Source organism: Ornithorhynchus anatinus, chromosome 2 (assembly GCF_004115215.2).
Source record: "Ornithorhynchus anatinus isolate Pmale09 chromosome 2, mOrnAna1.pri.v4, whole genome shotgun sequence".
In the NCBI taxonomy this organism is placed as follows: domain Eukaryota; kingdom Metazoa; phylum Chordata; class Mammalia; order Monotremata; family Ornithorhynchidae; genus Ornithorhynchus; species Ornithorhynchus anatinus.
Genome location: NC_041729.1, coordinates 168,694,235 through 168,721,835, shown reverse-complemented (window position 1 = coordinate 168,721,835; position 27,601 = coordinate 168,694,235). Strand labels below are relative to the sequence as shown.

The window sequence follows — 27,601 nt, the reverse complement described above, 5'->3', positions numbered from 1 at the left end:
CCACCTGTCTGCTGTGCGACCTCGGGCGAGTCACTTCACTTCTCTGTGCCTCAGTTCCCTCACCTGTAAAATGGGGATTGAGACTCTGAACCCCGGGTGGGGCGGGGGCCGTCCAACCCGATCGGCTCGTATCATCCCCGGGGCGGAGAACGGAGCTCGGCACAGAGGAGGCGCCTAACCAATACCGCCGCGACGACGAAGGCGATGAACAATAAATCCAACCCCCGGGGCCGAAAGGACGCCACCGCATCACGGGAACCGCTTCCGGCCGCCGGGTCGCCGTTTTCAACAGAAATTCCCCTCGTCCTCCAGAGAATCCACCCTTCTCCTCTTCCTCCCGCATCCCCTCCCACGGCGGGGTGATCCCCGCCCAGCCGACTCCGGCAAACGAGTCTCGGAGAGAGGGTCGTCTCCCCCGGCGCCCCGCCGGGACCCCGGACGCCGGCGGCCCCCCGGCCGGAGACGTGTCCCCCCCCCCCCCCCCCCCCCCCCGGGCCGAGGGACGACCGGCGGCCCCGTCTTCGGCCGGCGCTCCGCTCGGGCAAGCAGATGCCGTAATAAAACGGGGAACTGCTTAACGGAAACCGTCGGTGTGATTTTATCGCCATCGCGATTATTCCGCGCACGCTCGAACTCGCACCGAGAGGTAGAACTTGCTCCTCCCTGGCCCGCGGAACCATCGCGGGCCCGTGCGACCGGCGGGAAGTCAATTAATCGTCGGACGGCGTCTGTGGAGCCAGTCGGACGCCCTTCTAAGCCCCGGGGTAGGGTTGGTCTCGGTCCCGATCCCCATTTTCCAGATGAGGGAACCGAGGTCCAGAGAAGTGAAGTGACTCGCCCAAGGCCACACGGCAGACGAGCGGCGGAGCCGGGATCAGGACCCAGGGCCTTCCGGTCCCCGGATCAACGTTCTTAGTGAGAAGCGGCGTGGCTCAGTGGAAAGAGCCCGGACCTGGGAGTCGGAGGTCGTGGGTTCTAATCCCCTCCCTGCCACCTGTCAGCTGTGTGACTTTGGGCGAGTCGCTTCACTTCTCTGGGCCTCGGTTCCCCCGTCTGTAAAATGGGGATTAAGACTCCCACGCGGGACAACTTAATGACCCCGTATCTCCCCCGGCGCTTAGAACGGTGCTCGGCACATAGTGGGCGCTTAACGGATACCATCGTCGTCGTCCTCCTCTTTCCGCTAGGCCACGCTGCTTCCGTCGCGGCAGACGCGGCGGAATCAGGTCGGACACAGTCCCTGTCCCACGTGGGGCTCGCAGTCTAAGTAGGAGGGAGAATAAGTACTGAATCCTCATTTTACAGCGGAGGAAACTGCAGCAAAGTGAAGTGACTTGTCCAAGGTCACAGAGCAAGCAAGTGACAGAGACAGAATCAGAAGCCAGGTCCTTCTGACCCCCGGGCCTGGGTCCCATCCACTAGGCCATGCCGGTTCTGTGCCTATTTCTCTAGTCGCACATTCACGCGAGGGAGAGACCCGACCCTCGTCTATTTTCAACCCCTGGCCTCCTGGTTTTTCTCATACGGAATCTGTTAAGCGCTTACTACGCGCCAAGCGCCGTTCTAGGCACCGGGATAGATACAAGGGGTAATCAGGCCGCCCCGCGTGGGGCTCACGGTCTTCATCCCCATTCGACAGATGAGGGAACGGAGGCGCGGAGAAGTGAAGTGACTCGGCCAGGGTCACACAGCGCACACGTGGAGGAGCCGGGATTAGAACCCACGTCGTCCGACTCCCAAGCCCGGGCTCTCTTCCGCTAAGCCACGCCGCTTCTCAGATAAATAAATGAGTATAGGAATAAATGACGGGTAGGTACATAAGCGGTGCGGGGCTGGGGGGGGGGGGGGGGGATGAACGAAAGGAGCAGGTGGGAGACGCAGAAGGGAGTGGGAGAAGAGGAGGGGGGGGGGGGGCTCAGTCGGGGAAGGCCTCTCGGAGGAGATGTGCTTTCAATAATAATAATAATAATAAAAAAGCATTTGTTCAGCGCTTACTACGTGCCAAGCACCGTTCTAAGCGCCGGGGAGGATACAAGGCGATCAGGTCGTCCCACGTGGGGCTCCCGGTCTTAATCCCCATTTGACGGACGGGGTCACCGAGGCCCGGAGAAGTGAAGCGAGGTGCCCCAAGTCACCCAAGCTGACAAGTGGCTGAGCGGGGATTCGAACCCGTGACCTCCGACTCCCGAGCCCGGGCTCTTTCCACCGAGCCCCGCTGCTTCTCAGTAGGCTTCGAAGGGATGGGGGGAGGAACCGTCCGCGGGACACGAAGAGGGAGCAGGAGGCGGGCAACGGGTCGGCGGCGAGGCCGAGGGGATCGAGGTACCGTGAGAAGGTCGGCATTAAAGGAGCGGAGCGTGGGGGCTGGGTCAGGGTAGGACAGCGTGGCTCAGTGGAAAGAGCCCGGGCTTGGGAGTCGGAGGTCACGGGTTCCAATCCCCGGCTCTGCCGCCCGTCAGCCGTGGGACCGTGGGCGAGTCGCTTCACTTCCCTGGGCCTCGGTTCCCTCGTCCGGAAAATGGGGATTTAACCGTGAGCCTCACGTGGGACGACCCGATTCCCCCGTGTCCACCCCGGCGCTTAGAACGGCGCTCCGCACGTAGGAAGCGCTTAACAGATACCAACGTTATCATCACCGCGCCCGTGAGCCCCCCGCGGGATTCCCCGCGGGCCCCGGAAAGCCGTTCTTGAGGAAACCCCCCGCTGACCTCCCCGCGGCATCGGCACGGTCGGGGGGAGACCGCAGGCCCCTCCCGGGATCCGGCTCCCGCCGGGGGAGCCGGCCGGCCCGCCTCCGGTCCACGAGGACGCTCCGCTTCTCGTCGGGACCGAAACTCGCAGAGGGCTCCCCGCTTCCCTCGGGCCCGCCCGCCTCTAGAAACGGACGGCAACCCGAGGCGGCGGCGAGCGACCGCCTCCTCTTCCTCCCGTTTTCCCGAAAAATCGAACGGCGGGCTATCCGTGGCGGCCCAAGCCTCGGCGGAGCCATCTATTCTGAGGGCGGGAACGCTCCCCGGCGTGCGGGCGTCTTAAACAGGCCGGGCTTCCGGCCGGGACCATCTCCCCAGACGCCGTACGGGGCGTCCTTGCGGCAGGTCCCGGCGACGCTCCCCTCCGCTCCGAGAGGACGCCGGTCCGGGAGGGAAAGAGCCCCCCGGCCCGCCCGTCCGCCGTCACTCGGGCGTCCCCCGGCCACACGGTCCCGCGCGCCCCGGGCCCGCCGACGCCGTCGCTCCGCCGGGACCCCGGAGACGTGAGCCCCTCGCTGCCCGTGGGCCCGGAGGGGAAGGGGGACGCGTCCTCGGCCCGCCCCCGCCTCGGCCCGCCTCGGCCCTCTTCCATCCATCCGGGACCACCCCGGCCCGCCCCGGCCCGCCTCGGACACCGTCGGCGTGCCCCCGCCTCGGCCCGCCCCCGCCTCGGTCTACCTCGGCCCTCCTCCGACCCGCTCCCTCACACCTCGGCCCGCCCCGGCCCGCCCCCTCCTCGGCCCAGCTCGGCCTCGGCCCGTCTCCGGCCGCCCCCGCCCGCCCCCTCCTCACTCTACATCAGTCCGCTTCAACCCACCACCCGCGACCGCCCCCTCCTCGGACCACCTCGGCCTCGGCCCGTCTCAGACCGCCTCCGCCCGCCCCTGCCTCGGTCTACCTCGGCCCGCCCCCTCCTCAGCCTGCCTCGGCCCCTGCCCCGGCCCGCCTCTGCCCGCTTCGGCCCGCCTCGGCCCGCCTCGCGCCGCCTCTGCGCTCTACATCGGTCAGCTTCAACCCACCTCGGCCCGCGCCCTCCTCGGCCCACCTCCGCCTCGGTCTACCGCAGCCCGTCTCAGACCGCCTCGGCCCGCCCCGGCCCCGGCCCCCCACGTCCCACCTCCGCCCACCTCCGCCCGCTCCAGAAGACCGCCCCGGCCGGCCTCCGTCCGCGCCCGCCTGCGCCCACCTCCCCCTCGGCCCACCGCCCTCCTCCTGCGGCTCGGAGACCGGGTCGGCCCCCGCCCTCCTCGGGGGGGGCGCCCCGGCTTTCCCGGCGGGGGAGAGGGCGGGCGGGCGGGCACGGCGGGCGTAGGGCCGAGGGGAGGACCCGCTCACCGTGTCCGTCGGAGCGGAGGCCCCTCCCGGGGGGCTGGGGCGGGGGCCGGGGGCGAGGCGGCGGCCGGGCTCCTCCGTGCGGGCGGGCGGCCGTCCGTGTGGCGGCCGGCCGGTCCGGGGCCGCGACGCCGGTGGCGGGGGGAGGTTCCCCGTCCCCGCCCTCCCCGCCCCCCCGCCCCCCGACACTGGAAACCCGACACCGGGGGGGATGACGTCACGATCCCCCCGACCCGGCGGCCGCCGGGCTCCGGCCGGACCCTCCCCGGGGGGGGGGCGCCGGGAACCCCGGGCATCTCGATTCGACTGAGGCGGCAGCGTGGCCTAGCGGCCGCAGGCCGGGCCCGGGAGTCCCCGGGTCTCATCCCGGCTCCGCCGCCCGTCCGCCGGGTGACCCCGGCCCGGTCGCTTCCCTGTGCCTCGGCTTCCCGCCGCTCGAAGACGGGGGTCGGCCTCTTTCCCCCACCTCTGGTCCGCGGGCCCGCTGTCGGGTTGGGATTGTCTATCTGCTGCCAAACTGCGCTTTCCAAGCGCTTAGCACAGTGCTCTGCGCACGGTGAGCGCTCGATAAATACGGCTGAATGAATGATCGCCTTGCATCTACCCCAGGGCTTAGTACGGTACCCGGCACCTAGTACATGCTTCTTCGCTTTCAAAAGGCAACCGGAGACGACGGGCGGCTCAAAAGGCGTCTCGGCTGGGTGCTCACCGGATCCTCCCCTCGGCGCCTTCTGGGCCTAGAGGATTGAGGAAGGGCCTGGGAGTCGGGAGGATCCGGGTTCTAATCCCGGGCCCCGCCACTTGTCTGCTGTGTGATCTCGGGCCAGTCTCTTCACTTCTCTGGGCCCCGGTTCTCTCCTCTGTAGAAGTGGGGATTAAGAGCGTGAGCCCCACGGGGGATAGGGACATTTTCTACAGAAACATCCGGGCCCACGGGGGGAACGGGCTGAGAAAGGAGGACACTGTCACCCGTACTCGATAACGATAATAATACTGATGACAGTGATAACCGTGAGCTCTGTTACGCGCTTCCTCTGTGCCAAGTACTGCTCTTAGCCCTGGCGTAGACTAGACACAAGGTAATCAGGCTGGACACAGTCCCACACGGGGCTCAAAGCCTTCATCCCCATTTTCCGGATGAGGGAACCGAGGCCCAGAAAAGTGAAGTAGCCATAACAGTAATAACGTCGGTATCCGTCGAGTGCCTACCACGCGCCGCGCACTGTTCTAAGCGCTGGAGTAGATGCAGGGTCATCGGGTCGGCCCCCTCGAGGCTCACGGTCTTCATCCCCATTTTCCGGGTGAGGGAACCGAGGCCCAGGGAAGTGAGGCGACTCGCCCACGGTCACACAGCAGGCCAGCGGCGGAGCCGGGATTCGAACCTTTGACCCCCGCCTCCCAAGCCCGGGCTCTTTCCACTGAGCCGCGCTGCCTCTCCGTGCGGGGTAAAAGGCTTGGCGCGCGGTACAGCAGTTGGCAAACACCTCGCGGAGAGGCAGTGTGGCCCAACGGGTAGAACATGGGGTTGCAAGTCGGAGGATCCGGGCTCTCGTTCACGCGATGGCATTTGTCGAGCGCTTACTATGTGCAGGGCACCTGTGTACTGAGCACCCTGGCTCTGCCACTCGCCTGCTCCGGTGCCTCGGGCAAGTCGCTTCGCTTCTCTGGGCCTCGGCTTCCTCACCCGTAAAATGGGGATGGAGGCGGGGAGCCCCACGCGGGACGGTCCGACGACCTCGCGTCAGAGGGTCGCGGGTTCCGACCCCGGCTCCGCCGCTCGTCGGCCGTGTGACCTCGGCCAGGTCACTTCACTTCTCTGGGCCTCAGTTCCCGCGTCGGCAAAACGGGGATTTAAATCGTGAGCCCCGCGTGGGACGACCTGATCACCCGGTAGCTCCCCCAGCGCTCAGAACGGCGCTTAACAGATACCAACATCGTTATTAACGACCGCGCCGCGGATCGATCCGTCGATGGTAACGGCGCGCTTCTTGCGTGCGGGGCACCGTATTAAGCGCTTGTGAGAGGACAGTGCAGCAGAATTAACAGACACGTTCCCCGCCCATAACCGGCTTACGGTCTAGAGCTGACGGGCCCGCGTTCACCCCGCTGCTCGGTACAGCGCTCGGCACACAGGGGGTGCTCAGCGGATGCCGCTAAAAAAACGAAACCCAAAGCACAATTCTCGCCGTTCCTTTCTCCGCGGCAGAAGGAGGGCCGTGGGAACGGAAATCTCCGGCGGCTACCGGTTCTGCGCACGGTTTCCCTGACCTCGACGTACAGACGGGCTCCGCGGCTCCGAGCTGGAGGATCGATTTCGACCCGACGACGTCTTAAGGGTGACCCGGACTGCTCCCTCAGCGGGGGCCTAGACGCCGCGCCGAGCACCGGGGAGGATAAAAGGTGACCGGCTCGGGTACGGTCCCCCGTCCACATCCATCGGTCCGACGGTCCGTCGTATTTATCGAGGAGCGGCGCGCGGCGTAGAGGCTGGGGCCCGGTCCCGAGAGTCGGAAGGTCAGGGGTTCTAACCCCGCCTCTGGGATGCAGCGTGGCTCAGTGGAAAGAACCCGGGCTTGGGAGTCGGAGGCCAGGGGTTCGAATCCCGGCTCCGCCGCTCGTCAGCCGCGTGACCGTGGGCGAGTCGCTTCACTTCTCTGGGCCTCAGCTGCCTCGTCTGGAAAACGGGGATTAAGGCTGTGAGCCCCGCGTGGGGCAACCTCATCCCCCTGTATCTCCCCCAGCGCTCAGAACAGTGCCCTGCACATCGTAAGCGCTTAACAAATCCCAACGTGATCATTACCATCACCACCTGTCCGCTACGCGGCCTCGGGCAAGTCGCTTCACTTCCCTGGGCCTCGGTTCCCTCATCTGGAAAACGGGGACTGAGACGGTGAGCCCCCCGTGGGACGGGGACGGTGTCCAACCTGATCTGCCTGCATCCACCCCAGCGTTTAATACAGTGCCTGGCACGTAGCAAGCGCCTGACCAACAAATAAATAAAAAACGGTGGTATTTAAGCGCCTACTAAGCGCAAAGCACTGTTCTAATAATAATAACAACGTTGGTATCTGTTAAGCGCTTACTATGTGCGGAGCGCCGTTCTAAGCGCCGGGGTGGACACAGGGGAATCAGGGTGTCCCGCGTGGGGCTCACGGTCTTCATCCCCATTTTACAGATGAGGTAAATGAGGCCCAGAGAAGTGAAGCGACTCGCCCACGGTCACACCGCTGACGGGCGGCAGAGCCGGGATTCGAACCCATGCCGTCTGACTCCGAAGCCCGTGCTCTTTCCACTGAGCCACGCTGCTTCTCTTCTAGGCGCTGGAGGATGCAAGGTGATCGAGTAGCCCCGCGTGGGGCTCACAATTTGAATCCCCGTTTTCCAGATGAGGTAACTGAGGCACAGAGAAGCGAAGCGACTCGGCCAAAGTCACCCGGCCGGAAAGCGGCGGAGCCGGCATTAGAACCCAGGACCTCGGACTCCCAAGCCCGGGCTCTCCGCCGCCGAGCCAAGCTGTTTCCCCGAAGACAAATGCCTTAATAATTACGACTATTAGTAGTAACGGTAGTAAGTAAGAGGTTAACAGAGACAATAACGATGGCGTCAACAGGAACGACGATACCGGTAACGACGAACCCCACCCTGCAGCCAACTGCAAAGCCGGGAACAGAACCCGGGCCTCCCGTTCGTTCATCCATTCAGTTGCCTTTATCGAGCGCTTACCACGTGCAGAGCACCGTGCTGAGCGCTCGGGCAAGTCCGGCCCAACAGTAACTAGTGACTTTGGGCGCCAGACATTTCCTCCAGAATGAAATTCGGTTTCCTGGGCAGGGGTCGTGCCCGCCAATTCCGTCGGTTTGTCCTCTCCCAAGTGCTTGGTAACAGAGCTCCGCACATATTATCACGCTGGTACTTGCAGAGCGCTTACTACGGGCCAGGCACCGTCATAAGCGCCGAGGTGGGCGTCGGCGTCTCGGGTCGGATACGGTCCTCGTCTCACGTGGGGCTCGCAGTCTCAATCCCCATTTGACAGATGAGGGAACCGAGGCCCAGAGAAGTGAACCGACTCGCCCGAGGTCACGCAGCAGACAAGAGGCGGAGTCGGGATTAGCACCCATGACCTTCTGACTCCCAGGCACGGGTCCCGTCCACTACGCCGCGTTGCTTCCCTGGGCGCTCAATAAACACCGCCGGTCGACTGACCGATTGCCCGCTCTGCACAGAGTGCCCGATAAATACCAAATAGCAGAGGCCGGGGAGTCAGAAGGACCTGAGTTCTGGGCCCGGCCCGGCTCCGCCACCTGTCTGCTGTGTGATCCCGGACTAGCCACTTCACTCGAGAAGCAGCGTGGCTCGGTGGAAGGAGCCCGGGCTTGGGAGTCGGAGGGCGCGGGTTCGAAGCCCGGCTCGGCCGCTCGTCAGCCGGGTGACCGTGGGCGAGTCGCTTCACTTCTCTGGGCCTGGGTTCCCTCATCTGGAAAATGGGGATTAACGGCGAGCCCCACGTGGGACGACCCGATCACCCTGCATCTACCCCAGCGCTTGGAACATTACCCTATTTATTTTGTCAGTGAAATGAACGTCGCCTTGATTCCACTTATTTGCTATTGTTTTAATGGGCCGTTCATCCCCTTAATTCTATTTATCGCTACCGTTCTCGTCCGTCCGTCTCCCGTGATTAGACCGTGAAGCCCGTCAGAGGGCAGGGACTGTCTCCGTTACCCATCTGTCCATTCCAAGCGCCCGGTACAGTGCTCTGCCCCATAGTAAGCGCTCGATAAATGCTATCGAATGAATGAATGCTCCGCACATAGTAAGCGCTGAACCAACGCCAACGTTATTATTCTTCTCTGGGCCCCGGTGTCCCCACCTGTAAAATGGGGATGAAGGCTGTGAGCCCCACGTGGGACGAAATCTGCATCCAACCTGATTCCCTTATATCTATGCCCCAGCGCTTAAGAACAGAGCCCGGCACACAGTAGACTACAAGCTCCCTGTGGGCAGGGAATGGGTCTCTCATATTCATTCGGTAGTATTTACCGAGCGCTTACTATGTGCAGAGCAGTGCACTGAGCGCTTGGAACGAACAAGTCGGCAACAGAGACGGTCCCTGCCGTCTGACGGGCTTACGTTGTTACGATATCCTCTCTCGAGAGCTTAGTACAGCGCTCTGCGCACGGGAAGTGCTCAGTAAGTACAACTGACCGACTTGGAAAAACAGAGAGGCCTAGTAGAAAGAGCCCGGCCCGGGGAGTCGGAAGGACCTGGGTTCTAATCCCGGCTCCGCCACCTGTCAGCTGTGTGACCGTGGGCGAGTCGCTTCACTTCTCTGGGCCTCTGTAACCTCATCTGGAAAATGGGGATGAAGACTGTGAGCCTCCCGTGGGACAACCTGGTGACCCTGTATCTACCCCAGCGCTTAGGACAGTGCTCTGCGCATAGTAAGCGCTTAACAAATACCAACAGTACCATTATTCATTCAACAGTATTTATTGAGCGCTTACTATGTGCAGAGCATGGTACTAAGCGCTTGGAACGCACAGATCGGCAATAGACAGAGACGGTCCCTGCCCACTGACGGGCTAACGGTCTAATCGACTCATCGATCCCGGCTCCGCCACCTGTCTGTGTGACCTTGGGCAAGTCACTTTCTTATGACCGAATGAAAGAATAAACAGTAAACGCCTAACGAATACCATTGAAAAAAAAAAATCAACCGACGGATCGATCGAGAAAAGCGTCCGACTCCACTGGCCCTGGGCCGAGCCGGCCTTTCCCCGCCGAGGTCGGAGGTCAGGATCCCCACCCCCATCGCGGCTATCCCGGGAAGGCCGAGCCGGGAAGGCCGCCTCTCGGGCCTCACGCCGGCCCCGTCTCCGAGCTCGCTCTCTACCACGGGAACCGGCGTCTCCACAGGGGCCGCCGCTCAATACGCCGGCGATTCCCCATTTTAAGCTAATATTAGAATCCGGCCCGGTTGGCACCGGGCGATCGAATCGCACACCGCCTCCGTCCCTGGGAACTTCCGTGCGGGAAGAGATTTCGACAACCTTCCTCACCCCTTCTATTTTTACATTTCCTTTTTTTTTTTTTTTTTAAATCATATATTCCATTTAATTAAATCAATCCTTTTCGCAGGCTGAGCCGATCACCCGCAGGTGGCCATCTACGGAGCAAACAAAGGAAACGCTAATCGCCCCTGGCCCTAATTAAAAGTCAGACACTCAGAATCTTGCCTAAGTTAAAGGTTTGGAACCATCGCAGTTCGACATTTTTAAATCAACCCATCGATGGTACCTACTGAGCTCTCACCACCCGCAGGGCTCCGTACTAAGCGCTCGGGAGAGCACGATACAACGGGATCGGCGGACGCTTTTTTTTTTCCCCAATTCATTCGTTCGATAGTATTTACTGAGCGCTTACTAAGTGCAGAGCGCTGTACTAAGCGCCCGGAATGGACAGATCGGTAACAGATAGAGACGGTCCCCGCTAACGGTATTTGTTAAGTGCTTACTATGTGCCAGGCACTGTACTGAACATTTATTTATTCGGGGGGTGGATCCAAGTTCATCACGTCCCACTTGGGGCTCACAGTCTTAATCCCCCTTTCACCTATGAGGTCCCCGAGGCCCCCGAGAAAAGAGGTGACTGGCCCAAGGTCACGCTGCGGCCGAGTGGCAGAGCCGGGGTCAGGACCAAGCGCTTAGCACAGTGCCCCGCACCCACTAGATACGACTTGAATGACTGAACGCCGGTCCTTCCGACTCCCAGGCCGCGCTGCTTCTCCATCTTCTATTTTCGGCAGGCTCGAGGGCAAGCGACGCGGAGGAGGCTCTCGCGGCCCGATTTTTATATTTTCCACCTTTATGACATTTCAGTTTTATAGTGAACGGACGCCAGAAAGGACTCTTACGCTGACCGGGAGAGTAAAAATACAATCTAAGTCTTTTTAGGGAAAGCGATATGACCTTTCACTAAGTATTTCACATCTGAAAAATCTGGACTTTACGTTGGGGAAGCACAGTTAATTGGGACGGTCTTTCCGGAGCCTTTGCCATCTCGGGAAACGACTGCTATCCTGCGTCACGATCGAGCTTCTAACTGGGCTTCGGGCCTTCCCAGAATAATTGCCAATTGGAAATTCCCCTCCTTCCGTCCCCCTTCCCCCCCCCCCCCCCCCCCGATTCCGAAAGCTTCTCGTTTCAGAGGGACCGAATTAAAGGAATTAGGCCTGTACTCGTGCTGAGGAAAACTGTAGAACTGCATCCCCAGTTTAGCCTTGGGGATGTTTTCACATGAATAACTGAAAACCGCACAGCTTGGCATAAGGTCCCGCCCTTGAGAGACGCTTGCTAGAAGCATCTGAAGGAGCATTTAAAATAAATGTTACGACGACTACGCGCTGCTGAAACGGTGCTCCTTCCTAGCTGTAATTACTCCGTAGTCTGCTTCAAGGCAGGGATCGGGTGTCTTGTACTATTTTCCCGGGGAAGCAGCACGGCCTAGCGGATCGCGTTTGGGTTTGGGAGTCGCAAGGACCTGGGTTGGGTCCGTCGGAGGGCTCGCTGTACTCTCCCAAACGCTCGGTACAGCGCTCTGCATGCAGTAAGTGCTCCGTAAGTGCTCTGAGAAGCAGCGTGGCTCAGTGGCAAGAGCCTGGGAGTCAGAGGTCGTGGGTTCTAATCCCGGCTCCGCCGCTCGCCAGCTGTGTGACTTCGGGCAAGTCACTTCACTTCTCTGGGACTCTATTACCTCATCTGGAAAATGGGGATGAAGACCGCGAGCCCCACGTAGGACAACCCGATTACCTTGTATCTACCCCAGTGCTTAGAACAGTGCTCGGCACGCGCACGGCGCATCACCACGATTCTATTTATTTGCTATTATTTGCCACTGTTTCAAGGAGACGTCCATCCCCGCGATTCTATTTATTGCCGTCGTCCTCGTCCGTCCGTCTCCCCCGATTAGACCGAGCGCCCGTCGGAGGGCAGGGACCGTCTCTATCTGTTGCCGGTTTGTACGTTCCGAGCGCTCAGTACAGTGCTCTGCACATAGTAAGCGCTCGATAAACACTATTGGATGAATGGACATAGAAGGCGCTTAACGAATACTCTATTATTATCATCATTACTCTCTGTGCTTCGGTAACCTGATCCGTCAAATGGGGATTAAGACTGTGAGCCCCACGTGGGACAACCCGATCACCCTGAATCAACCCCAGCGCTTAGAACAGAGCTGGGCACAGAGTAAGCGCTTAACAAACACCCAAATTATTATTATTATTATCGTTATTATTCTCTGGGCTTCGGTTACCTCATCTGTCGAACGGCGATTAAGACCGTGAGCCCCACGTGGCACAACCCGATTACCTTGAATCAACCCCGGTGCTTAGAACAGTGCCGGGCACAGAGTAAGCGCTTGACGAATGCCATCGTTATTACTATCGGAACCCGGGTCCTCTGACTCCCAGGCCCGGGCTCTTGCCGCTAGGCCCCGCTGCTCGGCCGTAGCTCCTCTGCGGGCCGAAAGATCTTCGAAGATGACCCTCCGGGCCGAGGGAAACATCGAAAGAGGGCCCCGGGTGCCCACACCCAAGGCTCCGGTGCGCCGTGAATCGTTCGCATTCGGACTCGGGGACCGACTCCTTGAACCCGTGACGCGGGTGACGGTCTTGGATCCATCCGGTCACGAGTCGGGTATCCGGGGATGTAACCGGAGGGGTGGCCAACCAACATCTCACAGCACCATCACGAGACTTTATCCGTGTGAGGGGAGAAGGCCTCTTTCATCCTCCCACCCACCACCGGGGTCCTGCTCCGGGCGAACGACAACCGCGATGGTATCAGCTAAGCACGTACTCCGTGCCCGGCGCTGTAGTAATAATAATGATAATAGTAACGTTGGTATTCGTTAAGCGCCTACCATGTGCCGAGCACTGTTCTAAGCGCTGGGGGAGACACAGGGTGATCGGGTTGTCCCACCTGAGGCTCACAGTTAATCCCCATTTTACAGATGAGGGCACAGAGAAGTGAAGTGATTTGCCCACAGGCACACAGCTGCCAAGTGGCAGAGCTGGGATTCGAACCCGTGACCTCCGACCCCCAAGCCTGGGTTCTCTCCACTGAGCCACGCTGCTTCTCTGTACCGAGCGCTGGGGTGAATACGAGCAAATCGGGTTGGACGCGGTTAAGCTGTCCCCCGGGGGGGTTCGCGGTCTCGATCCTCGTTTTCCAGATGAGGGAACTGAGGCCCGGAGAAGCAAAGTGACTTGCCCGAGGTCACGCAGCAGACAAGCGGCCGAGCCGGGATTAGAACCCGTGACCTTCGGACTCCCAGGCCGGGGTTTTATCCGCTACTCCACGTTAGTGCCGCGCTGCTTCTCTAATGTTGGGTGCGGGGTGCGGCGTGGGGGAGATCGGCTTGTGAAAAGCCCAGAAAAGCCAGGCTCAGTAAAATGCTCTGGACTAGATCCTGGTATTCCTAAATAATAATAATAATAATAATAATAATAATGTTGGCATTTGTTAAGCGCTCACTACGTGCAGAGCACTGTTCTAAGCGATGGGGGAGATACAGGGTAATCGCGTTGTCCCACGTGAGGCTCCCAGTGGATCCCCATGTTCCAGATGAGGGAACTGAGGCCCAGAGAAGTGAAGCGATTTGCCCACAGTCACACAGCTGACAAGCGGCAGAGCCGGCATTCGAACCCGTGACCTCCGACTCCCAAGCCCGGGCTCTCTCCACTGAGCCGCGCTGCTTCTCTAAAAGCCTCCGGGACACTTGTCTTTCCCTGCGTTGATGAGGAAATTCGATGAAACCCGGGGAAGGAAGTATCCGCTTTTCCTCCAACTCTCCGGAAAGAGGTCCGGAGAAGGAACACAAAGCCCCCAAGCTTCGGAGGACTCAGGAGGGGCCTTGTGTTGCCGACCCGTTCATTCCAAGCGCTTAGTACAGTGCTTCTGCACATAGTAAGCGCTCAATAATAATGTTGGTATTTGTGAAGCGCCTACTATGTGCCGAGCACCGTTCTAAGCGCTGGGGTGGACACAGGGGAATCGGGCCGTCCCACGTGGGGCTCACAGTCTCAATCCCCATTTTACAGATGAGGGAACTGAGGCGCGGAGAAGTGAAGTGACTTGCCCACAGTCACACAGCTGACTCAATAAATACTACTGAATGAACTGCGGGGAAGACGCCACCTTCTAAAATCGGGATTCTAGGAGGGAGAGGACTCCCCGAATTAAAAAAAAAAACACCCCACTATTGCTCTTGCCATTCACAACCAATCGTACCTGTTGAGCACTTACTGTGTGCAGGGCACTGCGCTATGGGGATAACACACCAAGAGTCGGTAGACACGTTCCCCGCCCACGGCGAGCCGACGGTCTGGAGGGGAAGACGGACATTCCAGACACGTACAGGAGTGTCGAGGGGTGCGGTGACACTCAGAGCGCTTAAAAGGTTGTTCGACCGAAGGATCAGACAACGCAGAAGGGAGGGAGGGCGATGCTTTGGTCAGGAGAGTGGGATTTCATTAAGGCAGCACGGCTCGGCGGAAAGAGCCAGGACTTGGGAGTCGGAGGTCATGGCTTCGAATCTCGGCTCTGCCCCTTTCATTCACTCATTCAGTAGTGTTTACTGAGCGCTTACTACGGGCAGAGCGCTGGACTGAGCGCTTGGGATGGACAAACCGGTAACAGATAGGGACGGTCCCTGCCCTTCGACGGGCTCACGGTCTGTCTGATCGGGGGAGACGGGCGGAAGAGAACGATGGCGATAAATAGGGTCGAGGGGGAGAACGTCTCATTAAAACAACAGCTAATAAATAACAATGATAATGTTGGTATTGGTTAAGCGCTCACTATGTGCCGAGCAGCTTTCTAAGCGCTGGGGTAGATACAGGGTGATCGGGTCGGCCCACGTGAGGCTCACAGTTAATCCCCATTTTACGGACGAGGTGACCGAGGCCCGGAGAAGTGAAGCGACTTGCCCACAGACCCACAGCTGACAGGTGGCAGAGCCGGGAGTCGAACTCGTGCCCTCGGACTCCGAAGCCCAGGCTCCTTCTACTGAGCCACGCCACTCCCCTTGTCAGCTGTGTGACGGTGGGCAAGTCGCTTCGCCTCTCTGGGCCTCGGTCACCTCGTCCGTAAAATGGGGATTAACCGTGAGCCTCCCGCGGGACGGCCCGATGAGCCCCGTATCTCCCCCAGCGCTCAGAACGGTGGCCGGCACCTAGTAAGCGCTTGACAGATACCAACCTTATGATTATTACGGCCCTGAAAATGGAGAGAGCGACGGTCCGCCGTACACGGAGGGGGCGGCGGGTCGTGGGCGAGAGGTCGGTGGCGAGGCAGATGAGACCGAGGTCCAGGGAGAAGGTCGGCGTCGGAGGAGCCACGGGTGCGGGCCGGGGCGGAGTAGGAGAGCAAAGAGGTGAGGTAAGAAGGGACGAGGTGATCGACGGCTTCAGAGCCGACGGTGAGGGGTTCCCTTTCGCCGGGCAACATCTGGGGAGACGCGGACTGGACGTCCTTGTGGAGAAACGATCCGGGCGAGTCGGGAGTGGGGAGAGGCGGGAGGCAGGGAGGTGGGGGAGGAGGCCGACGCGATCATCACGGCAGGATGGGCTCAGCGCCTGGATCAGCGAGGTGAGGCTGAGCCGTCCCGGGACTATTCATCGCCATCGTTCTCGTCCGTCCGTCTCCCCCGATTAGACTGTGCGCCCGTCAGTGGGCAGGGACTGTATCTGGTGCCGATCTGTACATTCCAGACGCTCAGTACAGTGCTCTGCACATAGCGAGCGCTCAATAAATACTACTGAATGAACGAATGCCCCGAAGGCAGGCGGACACACGGGACCGCGGACGAGGAGAGAGGTCGGAGCCGGAGCCGTCGGGCCGTCGATTCCGACATATCCTCGGTCTCGCCCCAGGCGCGCAGTCTGCCCTTTAGCATGTGAGCTTCTGCTGGGCAGGGAAGGTCTGCTTACGGCTGTACCGTCCTCTCCCAAGTGTTCTGCACACGGTAAGCGCTCCGGAAATACCGCTGATTGATGGATAAGGCGACTGGCGAGACGTCGAGAAGCAGCACGGCCTAGAGGAGGGCGCCCGGGCCCGGCAGAAGGACCCGGCTTCTAATCCCGGCTCCGCCACTGGTCTGCTGCGTGACCTCGGCCGAGTCGCTTCCCTTGCCTGGGCCTCGGTCGCCTCGGCTGTCAAATGGGGATTGAGACCGCGCGCCCCACGAGGGACGACCCGATGACCTCGTATCTTCCCCGGAGCTTAGAACAGTGCTGGGCACATAGTAAGCGCTGAACAAAATACCATCGTTATGATTACCGTGTGCTCAGACCCGCTCAATAAATAATACCAGCCCATGGTTCTCGCATTTGGATTTTGCCTTGGAACTTGGATTTGTGCTCTTCGTTCAGTCGTATTTACTGGGCGCTAACCGTGTGCCAAGCACCGAACTCTTGCACCTTCGGTCCCACGGCATTTCCACGCGTATCCGTAATTAACTGCTTTACGGTTGTGCCGGTTTCCCCTCTGGACTGGAGGCTCCTTGTCGACAGACATCGGATCTACCTTCGCTGGGGTACCGCCCTCTCCCGCGTGCTCAGCATTCGGACGCGCTGGATAAATACCACTCATTCACTCTTGCGCCTCATTCATTCGATCATATTTATGGAGCGCTTACCGTGCGCAGAACACTGTACTGAGCGCTTGGGAGAGGACGAGAGAACGGCTAACAGACACATCCCCAGCCCACGGCGAGCTGACAGGCTAGGCTTCGCTTGGATTTGCACCCTAAATCACTCCACCCTCAGCCCCGCGGCGCTTACGTACATAATATCCGTAACGGATTTATTTATATTCGCATCTGTCTCCCGCTCCAGAGAATGCTCTGTCTCCTTGTGGGCAGGGAACACGTCTACCGACTCTGTTCTGACGTACTCTCCCAAGGGCTCGGTACGGTGTTCCGCGCACAGTGGGCACTCGAGAAATACCACTTAAATGACGACGACGGCCCTCTCGGGGTGGCACCCGGAGAGTTCCCGGTCCTCAACCAGTCTCGGCTCCGGGAGGGAGAGCGAAGCCGAGGCCCGTCCGTTCCGTTCCCCGCCTGCCCGGTGGCTGGCGAGGGACAGGCCGTCGGCTACAGTTCAAGACTCCCCCGTGCCGGGCGGCGGCGGCCCGGGAGAGAGGCCGGGGCGGAGACTCGAGTCGACCGCGCGGAAGGCGGCGGACGGTCAACCGCTTCCCGATTTTTCCCGAGAAAACTCTGAGGATCCACTACCGGAACGACGGCAGACGGAGAGCGGGGCCTTCCGGGAGGGACGTGCCCGTGGCGTCGCTGTGGGTCGGGGAAACGACGGCACAAGACTAGACGACAATAACGACGGCATTCGTTAAGCGCTTACTGTGTGCCAAGCACTGTCAAGTAGAGGGGAAAGGGCAGGACGAAGAAGAAAGCCGTCTTCCCCACTCCAGGTTCTGAGAGTAGGGAGTAGGATAAGGAGGAGGGTGGGGGGGAGGCAAGGAGGAAGGAGAGGAGGATAGTGTGCGTGTGGGAGGGGAGCGAGCTGTCCCACTCCACCCCGGCTCACGCTCTTCGCTCCTCGCTAGGCTCCGACCGACAAACGTGCCTCGTTCTCATCTGTGGCTCGCGCCCTCCCTCCTGTTCGGCCCCCTCTCCTGATTCAGCCAACTGTGCCTCTGTGCTCTCCCGACAGCTCAGGTCAGTGCTCCGCATACACCAGGACAAGCAGCACGGCCCAGCGGCTAGAACCCGGGGCCTGGGAGTCGGAAGGTCACGGGGTCTGATTCCGGCTCCGCCGCCTGTCTGCCGGGTGACCTCGGGCGAATCGCTTCGCTTCTCTGGGCCTCAGGTTCCCTCATCTGTAAAATGGGGATGGAGACCGGGAGCCCCGGGGTGGGACGGGGACGGTGTCCAACCGGATTGGCTTGCATCCACCCCGGCATTTAGCACGGCGCCTGGCGCGTAGTAAGCGCTGAATAAATACCGTAATTATCATTATTCTCTGGGCCTCAGTTCCCTCATCTGTAAAATGGAGAACGAGGCCGTGAGACCCACGGGCGACAGGGCCCGTGTCCAACCCGATCTGACTGCATCCGCCCCAGCGCTCGGTACACACAGTAAGCGCCTAACCAATTCCATCACCGTTATCGTCACTATTACCGTCGGGCACTCGATCAATATCAGTAACTGACGGATCGGTCGGCCGAAGGGATGAGGGGCTAGGATTCCTTCTCCCGCTCTCCCAGGCTTCGGCGGGTGGAGGGGGCGTCGGGACGGGGGAAGGCGGGGGCGGCCACAAAACCGGGTCAGGGACATTCAAGGCCGGGCTCCTTCCGGGGGAACGGATCTTGCGAGGGACTGGACGGCGCGGCGGCGGGGAGGCCCGGACGCCCCCTCTCCTCTCCCCGGCCCCCCGCCCGCCCCCCGCCCCGCCGGGAAGCCGTGCGGAAGCTCGGCCGGCACGGCCGCCTCCCGCCTCTGGCTGTCGGCGTGCAGGCTCCCGCCCGCCCCCTCTTCTCCTGTGCTGTGGCCCACAAAAATCCATCTTTCTGGAAGCCTCCTTGGGAAACCAAACAGAGAATTCTGACCTGGGCCGGTCGTGGGCATCGGTGCCGAGTGGAGCTCCAGAGGCAAGTCCTCTCCTTTATCCCTTCCCTCCTCTTCCTCCTCCTTCGCTTCCTCTTTTCCTCCTCCTCCGGCTCCAGCTCCTCCTCCGTCTCCTCCCTGCTCCTCTTCTCCTCCTCCTCCTTCCCATCCTCCTAGCCCTCCCTCTTCCTTCTCTTTTCCTCCCATTTCCCCTCCTTCCTCTCTCCTCCTCCAACAAATCGTCCTCCCCCTCCCCTCCTCTTCTTCCCCCTTCTCTTCTCCTCCTCCTCCCTCTTCCTTCTCTTCTTCTCCCTCTCCTCCCTCTCCCCTCCTCTTCCTCCTCTCCTCCTCCACCTCCCAGTCTTCCTCCTCCTCCTCTTCTCCTCCTTCCCCTCTCGCCCCCCCAATCCTCCTCCCCCTCCTCTCCAAGATTACCCCCCCCCCCATCTGTCGCCTTCTAAGTCCCCGGGGTGAGAATTTATCCCCCGCTTCTATTCTCCTCCCAGAACACCGAGAATCATCCTCTGACGGAATACCGACAGTCAACAGAAATGCAAGGTCAACGTTAAGGAACTGTGAACTGAAAAAACAAAACCGCAAGCAGCCAAAGCTAAGAAACCAAGATCCAGGAGGTTTTCGGGCAATTGGAACTTTGTGCGAAACCCACTGGCTTTTATAGGCTTTTCTGTGTTGACGGGGGAGTTTTCTCTGCAACGGATCTTAATCTAAAGATTTTATGAATTAGTTCTTAATGATGCTCTTCCACTCCATGTGCCCCCTAGGTTAAAAATGCCGTGTTGGTTGTAAAATTCGACTGAATTAAATGACATACTAAATAAGGGCAACGGAACCTCGGTTTGGGGTGGAAAAGGGAATAGGATCTCCAGCCGATCGAGGAAAAGCCTATTTAATAGACTCACGGGAGTTGATGATGATAATAATAATGATGATGGTATCTGTTAAGTGCTTACTACGTGCCAGGCACCGTACTGAGCGGCGGATGAGATACAAGTTAATCGGGTTGGACCCAATCCGTGTTCCATACGGGGCTCATGGTCTTAATCTTAAATTACAGATGAGGGAAATGAGGTCCAGAGAAGTGAAGTGAGTTGATCAAGGTCACACAGCAGACAAGTGGCAGAGCTGAGAACAGAACCCAGGCCCTCTGACTCCCGGGCCCGGGCTCTACTCACTAGGTTTGCTGCTCTCACGGTTTTGACTATCTCCAGAGATCAGGACGCTGTACTAACCGTAATCGAAATCCTAACTAAGCACCTGCCCCTCGCCCACCTGACCGAGTAGAGTCTCCCTTCGGGAACGACAGACAAGCCTCGGTCCTGACCTTTTAGGATCAAGAAGCGGCTTCCTCCCCACAGCTTTCAAACTTCCATTTCGCTCATTCGGTCGTATTTATCGAGCGCTCGCTGTGTGCGGATCACCGTCCTAGGCCTCTGGGAGAGTACGGCACAACAGTGAGCGGACAGAGTCCCGGCCCACCACTAGATGACATTCTAGAGAAGGGAAGACAGACATCGATACGGATAAATGAAAGACAAGTACGTAGGTCCTCTGGGGCCGGGAAGGGGGGGAGAGCAAAGGGGGCAAGTCAGGGTGATGCAGAAGGGAGTGGGAGAAGAGGAAAGGGGGGGCTTAGTCTGGGAAGGCCTCTCGGAGGAGATGGGCCTTCAACAGGCTTTGAAGGGTAGTAGGGAGATGCTTACATATGCCTACGCGTCTTTACATACAATCGCGCTTACGTAACCCCTATCCTTCCTCGGCCCCCTCTCGTTAGCTCCCCACCTCCCTCCTCCCACTTCTCCCCAGACCTCTTGAGAGAGCCGTCTACACCTGCTGACTAGTTCCTCTCCTCCAATTTTCCCCTCCATCCCCTCTAACCTGGTTTCCTTCCCCTTCTCCTCCCCCAAACGGCCCTCTCCGAGGTCACCAGCGACCTTTATCCTCGCCATATCTGCCGACCTCCACTCCGTCCCCACCCTCCTCTCGACCCTGCCGACCACCCATTTCTCCGGAAAACGGTCTCTGACCTCGGGTTCGCCGACTCCGTCCTCTCCCGGTTCTCCTCCTCTCTCTCCGGCCGCCCATCCTCGGTCTCCTCCGCGGGATTCTCCTCTGCCTTCCCCCCCACCTTCGGAAGACCCTCAGGGTCCAGTTCTGGGTCCCCTTCTTTTCTCCATCAAGCCCCACTGTCTTGGAGAACTCACTGGCTCCCCTGGCTTCACCCGCCACCTCCGTGTGGACGATACCCAGATCTCCAACTCCGGCCCTGACATCTCCCCTTCCCCGTAATCGCGCATTTCCTCGGCCTTCGGGACATCCTACTTGGACGCCCCGCCAACCTCTCAGACCCGGCACGCCCGGATCGGTTCTCCTCGTCTTCCCACCCAAACCTCGCCCTTCCGTTGTCTTTCCCGTCGGCGCCGACGATACCGCTCTCCTCCCTATCTCAGAGTTCGTAACCTCGGCTCTGCTCTCGTCTCGTTTCTCTCACTCCACCCGTACGCTCGATCCATCGCTAAATCCCGTCGGTTCAACCTTCCCCGAACGGCTAAAACCCGAGCTCTCCTCTCCGTCCACACTACCCCGCTAATCCAAGCGTTCATCCGATCCCGCCTGGGTCACCGTCACAGCCTCCTCGCTGACCTCCCTGCCTCCCGACTCTCCCCGATCCCGTCCACATTTCTTTCATTCGTTCAGTCGCATTTACTGGGCGCTTACTGTGTGTAAAGCACTGTAATGAGCGTTCAGAAAGTACAATTCAGTAACAAAGAGAGGCAGTCCCTGCCCACGATGCGCTTACAGTCTGGGGTCGGGGGGAGACGGATATCGAAACAAGTAAACGGGCATCGGTGGAATTATAGATCTATACCTATATACATAAGTGCCGTGGGGTGGGGAGAGGGAGGGAAGAGCAAAGGGAACGAATCGAGGTGACGCGGAAGGGAGGGGGAGCTGAGGAAAAGGGGGCTTAGTCTGGGAAGGCCTCTCGGGCTCCGCCGCCCGGATCATTCTTCTACAGAACCGTTCAACCCTTATTTCCCCTCTCCTAAACACTCTCCAGCGGTTGCCCATCCACCTCCGCATCCAAGGGGAACTCCTCGCCACGGGCTTTAGAGCCCTCAATCCCCTCACCTAGCTATTCTCCTCCTCCGGCCCAGCCTGCCCGCTCCGCTCCTCTGGCGCCAACCTACTCACTGTGCCCCCATCCCGTCTATCTGGCCACCGACCCCTTTCCGGCATCCTCCCCCTGGCCTCGAAACGTCCCCCCCGGATGCCAGACTCCCACTCTCTCCACCTTCAAAGCATTATTAAAGTCCCATCTCCTCCAAGAAACCTTCCCAGATTTAGCCCCTTTTGCCCCCGGCTCCTTCTCCCTTCTGGGTCATCCGTGCACCTCAATCTGGGACCTCTGGGCATATGATATTCGTCCCACCGCCAAACCTACATTCCAAGCGACTTGTTCATTCCAAGCGCTTAGTACAGTGCTCTGCACATAGTAAGCGCTCGATAAATACTACTGAATGAACTGCCGTCCATCTCTTTAAATGATATATCATACGGTTATTCATTTATATTAATGTCTGTCCCCCTCTCTAGGCTGAAGCTCACCGTAGGCAGGTTACTCACACCTTTGAACTCACCCAATTCCAGCCCAAAGCCGCCTTCTTCTCCCCCCACCCCCTCTTTTGACATGGTGGTGTTAAACGCCCACTACGTGCCAGGGACTGTACTGAGTACTGGAGTTAACACAGGCTAAGCAGGTTGGCCACAGTCCCCGTCCCCACATGGGGCTCACCGTCTTAATCCCCATTTTCCGGACGAGGTCACTGAGGCCCAGAGAAGAGAAGCGACTCGCCGGAGGTCACGCAGCAGACGAGCGGTGGCGCCGGGATCTGAACCCGGGTCCTTCCGGCTCCCAGGCCCGGGTTCCTTCCGTAAGGCCGTGCAGCCTGTAGGCTCGTTGTGGGCAGGGAAAGTGTCTGTTTATAATGTATTCCCCCAATTCGGTGGTACGGTGCTCTGCCCGTAGTAGCTGCGTGGCCTCCTGGCAAGAGCGTGGACTTGGGAGCCTTAGGTCACGGGTTCTAATCCCGGCCCTGCCACCTGTCCGCTACTTGACCTCGGGCAAGTCACTGAACGTCTCTGTTCAGTTACCTCGTCTTGTAAAATGGGGAGCGAGAGTGGGAGCCCCACGTGGTGATTACCCTGTATCTACCCCAGCACTTAGACCAGTGCTTGGCACATAGTAAGCGCTTAACAAATACCATAATAATAATAATAGTAAGGCGCTAAATAAATACAACAGAATGAACGCTCTTCCCCCGGCCCAGTCGATGAGGGTGGAGCGTGGGTTGTTACCGAGACCGTAGCCATCACTACCAATCCATCAATCCATCGATGGCATTTATAGGGCACTTCGCTGTGTCCGGAGCACCGCAGTAAGCGCCTGGGAGAGCCCGATACGGCAGAGCCGCTTCCTCAATCCTCCTGGAGGGCAGGGGTCACTTATACATATTATATTATTTATTACTCTATTAATGATGCATATATATCTACGATTCTATTTACCTATTTTGACGGAATTGATGCCTGACTACTTGTTCTGTCGTGTGTCTCCCCGCTTCAGGACTGTGAGCCTGTCGTTGGGCAGGGACTGGCTCTATCTGTTGCCGAACTGTAGATTCCAAGCGCTCGGTACGGGGCTCCGCACACAGTGAGCGCTCAATAAATACGACCGAGTGAATGAACGGCGTTATCCTCTCCCTCGGCTCCGCCCGTAGGCAGGTCTCGGCTTCCCCGATGTTGTACCGGGCAAGGAAGGACCCGCAGTTTATTGCTAGGAGATGCCATTAATAATAACGATGATAATGATGCCACCCGTTAAACGCCTACTCCGTGCCAAGCACCGTTCAGTTGGCTTTGGCCCGGTGGACAGGGCACGGGCCTGGAAGTCGGAAAGTTACGGGTAAGTCACTTCACTCCTCCGGGCCTCCGTGACCTCGTCTCCAACATGGGGATTGAGATTGGGACACGTTCCCCGCCCACGACCGGCTCACAGTCTAGAGGAGGGGACAGATATTAACATACGGAAGTAATAAATACATAAATAAATGAATAAATTACAGATATAGGCATACGCGCCGCGGGGCCGGGACGAGGATGAACGAAGGGAGCGAGTCAGGGCGACACAGACGGGAGAGGGAAAAGAGGAGAGGGCTTAGTCAGGGAAGGCTTCTCGGAGGAGACGGGCCTCCAAAAACGCTCTGAAGTGGGGAATCGTCTGAATTATCTGTCTGCCGCGTGACCCCGGACAAGCCACTTAACTTCTCTGTGCCTCAGTGACCTCATCTGTAAAATGGGGATTAAGGCCGTGAGCCCCACGTGGGACAACCTCGTTACCTTGTATCTACCCAACCTGATGCGCTTGTATCCATCCCGGCGCTTAGCGGCGCCCGGCACATAGCGAGCGCTTAACGGATACCGTCATCATCATCATCATCATCATTATTACCCCGGGGTTTAGAAGAGTGCTCGGTACATACTAAGCGCTTAAATACCACCGTCATTATCATTACATCGAGGAGGGAGGACGCTCCAGGCCAGCGGGAGGACGTGGCCGAGGGGTCAGGGGTGAGACGGACGAGATCAGAGAACCGTGAACGGTGCCCGACGCATAGTAAGCGCTTAACAAATACCATCATTCTTCGTTCACTTGAGTTCCCGGCGGGTGTGAGCCAGGGCCGGGAGGTGACAAGAGTGACAGACAGATGTCATTTACCCCTCAAGCGCTTGCAATTCGCCCCACCCCGACCCCAGGTCACTTAGATAATAATAATGTTGGTATTCGTTAAGCGCTTACTACGTGCAGAGCACTGTTCTAAGCGCCGGGGTGGCCACGGGAATCAGGTCGTCCCACGCGGGGCTCACAGTCTTAATCCCCATTTTACAGATGAGGGAACTGAGGCCCGGAGAAGTGACTTGCCCACGGTCAAACCGCTGACAAGCCTTCCCTTCTGGCCCCTTTTCCTTCTGTCCTTTATTTCTCCCTCTGTCCCCCCTCGTAGACCGGTGAGCTCCTGCCGTGTTTACCCATTCGACTCATCTCCCAAGAGGCTAGCACAGTACGGGGCACGGGCTGAGCGCTCAATAAATCTACCGCCGGCTGACTGACGGACGACCTCCCGGTGGAGAGCCGGACACCCCGAGCGGGCTTCGCAGCCGCTTCTAGGGAGAGCTTGGGAACGCGCGGCTCCGCCACGGGCTTACGACGCCGCGGAATTCCTCCTTCCTAATTCTGCTTTCAACTTGGCCCGGTTACCGGGGAATATTCAAAGGCGCAGCTGCGCGCCCCAGGTGCCGGCTTTATTTCCTCCATCCGTCCCGGTGGCTGAGAACCACACCTTCCCCACATTCTGCCCCGGGCCGAGCCTCTGCCCAACCGTCCCCGGATCGCCCCTGAGACCCGTCCCACGTGAGGCTCGCCCGTCTTCATGCCCATTTTACCGGTTTTTTTATAGCGTCTCTTAAGGGTTTACTAAGTGCCGGGCACCGTTCTAAGCGCCGGGGTAGATACAAGATAATCGGGGTGGACACAGTCCATGCCCCACATGAGATTTACAATTATTTCTACGGCATTTCTTAAGGGCTTACTATGCGCTAGGCACCGTACTAAGCGCCGGGGTAGATACAAGGTAATCAGGGTGGGACACGGTCCACGTCCCGCATGAGGCGTACAATTTTTTTAAATGGTTTTTCTCAAGGGTTTACTAAGCTCTGAGCTCTGCTCCAAGCACTGGGGTGGATACTGGGGGAGGGGTCATGGGTTCTCATCCTGGCTCCTCCACCTGTCAGCTGTGTGACCCTGGGCGAGTCACTTAACTTCCCTGTGCCTCAGTTACCTCATCTGTAAAATGGGGACGGAGACTATGAGCGCTATATGGGACAACCTGATGACCTTGTAACCACCCCAGAGCTCAGAACAGTGCCTGGCACAGAGTAAGCGCTTACCGAATGTCAACGTCGTTATTCTTATACAGGGCGGTCAGGGTGGACACGATCGCGGGGCTCACGATCAACGTCCCATTTTACGGATGAGGTAACAGAGGCCCAGAGAGGTGAAGTGACTCGCTCGAGGTCACCCAGCAGACAAGTGGCAGAGCCGGGATTAGAACCTGAGTCCTGGAAAAAGCCTGGGCCAGCACTATTTGATAAACACTCTCCCTGCCTGGAAGGCGCCTACAGTCGAGAGCAGCGGCATGGCTTAGTGGAAAGAGCCCGGGCTTGGGAATCAGAGGACGCGGGTCTAATCCCCGTTCCTCCACTTGTCTGCTGTGTGACCTTGGGCAAGCCATTTAACTTCTCTGCGCCTCAGTTACCTCATCTGTAAAATGGGGAAAAGGTTGTTACCTTGTATCTACCCCAGTGCTCAGATCAGTGCTTGGTACACGGTAAGAGCTTAACAAATACTATTATCATTATTATTATCAGAGCGGGACACAAACATTTAAATAAACTCCAGATAGATATGAGCGAATCAGATTCGACACAGTCCATACCCCATCACGTGGCTCACAATCTTCACCCCCATTTTCCGGATGAGGGAACCGAGGCCCAGAGAGGTGAAGTGACCGGCCCGAGGTCACGCCGCAGACAGGTGGCGGAGCCGGGATTTGAATCCAGGGTCTCTGGCCCGGGCTCTAACTACTCCGCTCCTCTAACCGTGGTTTACCGTTGCTCTCATCTGGTTGATTTTTGTCCTCGCTCTGTATATTGTTTTAATGATTTCGCCTCTCCTCATCGGCCTCTCGGGAATTCCTTCTCCCAGCTCCGTTCTTAGACTCTGCAGTACGGCCTGGTAGAGAGAGCCCGGGGCCTGGGTTCTAATCCCGGCTCCACCACTAGCCTGCTGGGTGACCTGGACCAATTCGAGAGAAGCAGCGCGGCTTAACGGAAAGAGCCCGGGCTGGGGAGTCGGAGACCCTGGGTTCCAACCCCGCCTCCCCGACTCGTCTGCGTGAGCTTGGCCGGGTCACTTCACTTCTCTGGGCCTCAGTTCCCTCATCCGGAAAATGGGGACTAAGAGTGCGAGCCCCACGTGGGACAACCCGATTACCCTGTATCTACCCCAGAGCTTAGAACGGCGCTTGGCACATAGTAAGCGCTTAACAAATACCATGATTAGTATTATTAGTATTTTCTAAGTGTTCAGTAGCGTGCTTCTCCATCAGTAGGTGTTCAATAAATACCGCTTCCCTGCTTTCTTAGGGACTACTTATGTGACCCCCAGAGGGGCAATCTTCTCTGAGCTCTCCTTTCCTCTTTTCCTACTCCCTTCCGCGTCACCCTGACTCGCTCCCTTTATTCGTCCCCCGTTCCAACCCCCAGCACTTACGTACCTATCTGCCATTTATTTATTTCTATTCACGTCCGTCTCCCCGCCCCCCCCCCCCCCCCCCCCCGTGCTGTAAGCTCGTACTAGGTAGGGAACGCGTCCGTGTATCGTTATATTACACGCTCCCGAACGCTTAATACGGTGCCCTGTACACACTAAGTGCTCCGAAGATACGGTCGACCGATCGACTTTAGAAAATGGACTGCATTCTACATGGAAGCCCTCCACGACGTCTTGCCTGACGAAATGGAAGGTCGACGGAAATTTCCTCTTGTCCCATTCCGTCGTCCTCGAGGGAGGGAACGCGGCTGCTAAGACGCTTTTGAGATGGCACCTGGTTCTGCGTCACACGCCGACACCTGCTTAATAAAATGCCTCGGAAGATGACTGTCTCTCGGTTCTATAATAAGACTGAGACGTGGAATATTACGAGGAGATGCTTCCTTCGAAAACGAAAAGGCTTCCCAAGGCCAGCCTCAAA

General features: G+C 58.8%; 1 protein-coding gene across 10 annotated transcripts in view; it reads right to left on the bottom strand.

Moving 5' to 3' along the window:
• The window catches only part of PLEKHA5 (pleckstrin homology domain containing A5), a 179,494-nt gene that overhangs the window by 103,547 nt on the left and 48,346 nt on the right, over positions 1-27,601 (bottom strand). The window contains exon 1 of one of the 10 annotated variants that reach the window (XM_039911261.1): positions 18,713-18,778. The exons of the other annotated variants lie outside the window; for them this stretch is intronic. The gene's annotated coding sequence lies outside the window, so the exon portion shown is untranslated. Of the gene's footprint in view, positions 1-18,712; positions 18,779-27,601 lie in introns of those variants that run through there. 10 annotated transcript variants of the gene reach the window in all.